This window comes from Ascidiella aspersa, chromosome 5 (assembly GCF_963924565.1).
Source record: "Ascidiella aspersa chromosome 5, kaAscAspe10.2, whole genome shotgun sequence".
NCBI classification, from domain to species: Eukaryota; Metazoa; Chordata; class Ascidiacea; order Phlebobranchia; family Ascidiidae; genus Ascidiella; species Ascidiella aspersa.
The window spans coordinates 9,277,401-9,279,900 of NC_139451.1; the positions used below are offsets into that span (position 1 = coordinate 9,277,401).

The 2,500-nt window shown below is 59.6% G+C and overlaps 2 non-coding genes and 1 pseudogene across 2 annotated transcripts in view; all 3 read left to right on the top strand.

Annotated features, from left to right (window-relative positions):
- The window catches only part of LOC146142709 (small subunit ribosomal RNA), a 1,811-nt gene extending 763 nt beyond the window's left edge, over positions 1–1,048 (top strand). The window contains exon 1 of the ribosomal RNA XR_014500180.1: positions 1–1,048. This exon is cut by the window's left edge and continues 763 nt beyond it. This is a non-coding gene — a ribosomal RNA (small subunit ribosomal RNA).
- A 247-nt stretch (positions 1,049–1,295) lies between these two features.
- Positions 1,296–1,449, top strand: LOC146142710 (5.8S ribosomal RNA). The gene has a single exon (XR_014499889.1). It is a non-coding gene; the product is annotated as a 5.8S ribosomal RNA (ribosomal RNA).
- Positions 1,450–1,697: 248 nt separating this feature from the next.
- Positions 1,698–2,500, top strand: part of LOC146142711 (large subunit ribosomal RNA) — a 3,679-nt pseudogene continuing 2,876 nt past the window's right edge.

The following is a 2,500-nucleotide window of genomic DNA, read 5'->3' on the forward strand; positions in this document are numbered from 1 at the left end:
ATTAGAGTGTTCAAAGCAGGCGATTCGCCTGAATAATGGTGCATGGAATAATGGAATAGGACCTCGGTTCTATTTTGTTGGTTTTCGGAGCGCGAGGTAATGATTAAGAGGGACAGACGGGGGCATTCGTACTGTGCCGTTAGAGGTGAAATTCTTGGATCGGCGCAAGACGAACGACTGCGAAAGCATTTGCCAAGAATGTTTTCTTTAATCAAGAGCGAAAGTCAGAGGTTCGAAGACGATCAGATACCGTCCTAGTTCTGACTATAAACGATGCCAACTAGCGATCGGGGGGCGTTAGTTTTACGACCTCTCCGGCAGCTTGCGGGAAACCAAAGTCTTTGGGTTCCGGGGGAAGTATGGTTGCAAAGCTGAAACTTAAAGGAATTGACGGAAGGGCACCACCAGGAGTGGAGCCTGCGGCTTAATTTGACTCAACACGGGAAATCTCACCCGGCCCGGACACAGTGAGGATTGACAGATTGAGAGCTCTTTCTTGATTCTGTGGGTGGTGGTGCATGGCCGTTCTTAGTTGGTGGAGCGATTTGTCTGGTTAATTCCGATAACGAACGAGACTCTGGCTTGCTAACTAGTTACGCGACCCAATCGGTCGGCGTCTAACTTCTTAGAGGGACTAGTGGCGTTTAGCCACACGAGATTGAGCAATAACAGGTCTGTGATGCCCTTAGATGTTCGGGGCCGCACGCGCGCTACACTGACCGGATCAGCATGTGCTCGCCTTGGCCGACAGGTCTGGGTAACCCGCTGAACCCCGGTCGTGCTAGGGATAGGGAATTGCAATTATTTCCCTTGAACGAGGAATTCCCAGTAAGCGCGAGTCATTAGCTCGCGTTGATTACGTCCCTGCCCTTTGTACACACCGCCCGTCGCTACTACCGATTGAATGGTTTAGTGAGGTCCTCCGATTGGACCTGGCGCGGCCGGCAACGGTCGAGCCGGCGTCCGAGAAGACGATCTAACTTGATCATTTAGAGGAAGTAAAAGTCGTAACAAGGTTTCCGTAGGTGAACCTGCGGAAGGATCATTAACGGTCTCGCAAACGCTTCGGCGAACGCGAAACTCGGACAAGCGAGAGAAAAAGTTTTTGCTACCCGGCGCCCGACCCGCGAGGAGCGGCGCGCCGGCCGGCGATTCGGTCACCCGGTAATGTTTGCGCGTCGAGTGCCGCGGTGCCGCGCGCTCCGGCTTCAAGCGTCGGCCTGGCCGACCGCTCGGCGCGGTATATTTTGTCACCCTTTAGTGCGAGGCACTGTGCGAGCGAAACAATCGTGGATGGCTCTTGGCGGTGGATCACTCGGCTCGTGAGTCGATGAAGGACGCAGCTAGCTGCGTGAATTAGTGTGAATTGCAGGACACATTGAGCATCGACGTTCTGAACGCAAATTGCGGCCTCGGGTCAATCCCGGGGCCGCGCCCGCCTCAGGGTCGCGTTGCAAACGTTCCGCGCGGGGATTTCTCCGCGCGGCTGCTGCGGCGTCGGACGCGCGAGCGCCCGTCCCGCTCAAGACAGCACGGCACGATGCGCGACGATCGCGACCAGAATCCCGCGCGGCGGCGGCGAGTCGACCTCGAAGAGGCCAACGGCTGGCGGCTCAAGGGCGGGAATCGAGGTGCGCGGCGGCGCGCGGCGCCGACGGCGAGCGCGGAACGGGAAGAATAGTCCCGGTCCTTACTTTCGGCCTGAGGTCGGACGAGGCTACCCGCTGAATTTAAGCATATTACTAAGCGGAGGAAAAGAAACTAACGAGGATTCCCTCAGTAACGGCGAGTGAAGCGGGATGTGCCCATCGCCGAATCCGCGCGCTTTTGGAGTGCGCGGAATTGTGGCGTACGGAATTCGTCACGGCGCGCTTCGCCGGTCGCCCGCGTCCTTCTGATCGAGGCCTTTTCCCAGAGCGGGTGTCAGGCCCATGGCGGCGACAGGCGGGCGCGCTACGGCGTCTTCCCAGAGTCGGGTTGTTTGGGAATGCAGCCCAAAGCGGGTGGTAAACTCCATCTAAGGCTAAATACGGTCACGAGACCGATAGCGAACAAGTACCGTGAGGGAAAGTTGAAAAGCACTTTGAAGAGAGAGTTAAAGAGTACGTGAAACCGTCGAGAGGCAAACGGGAGGGCCTGTCGGGTCGCCCGGTCGCTTTCAGCCGGCCCCCTGTCGGCGACGTTGTCGTGCGGACCCTCACGGGCCGCCGGCGGCGCCGCCCGATCGGGGACCAGCGCACTAGCGCCGGGCGAAGGCCGCGACCGTCTGGACGGCGGCGAGAAGGCCGCGCGCAAGGTAACCCGGCCTCGGTCGGGTACTATAGGCGCGCGTGTCCGTCGGCCCGCCGTTCGGGCGAGGAGAGATCGCCGCGTCTGCCCTTCGGGGCCGAGCGCCCGGTGCCGGCTGGGGCGTCGTGGGTCGGGGACTGTTCTCAGTGCCCAGCCTCTTCGTCTCGGTCGCGCTTCCGGTGTCGTTTCGCGAGGCGCACGGGGTCCGCGG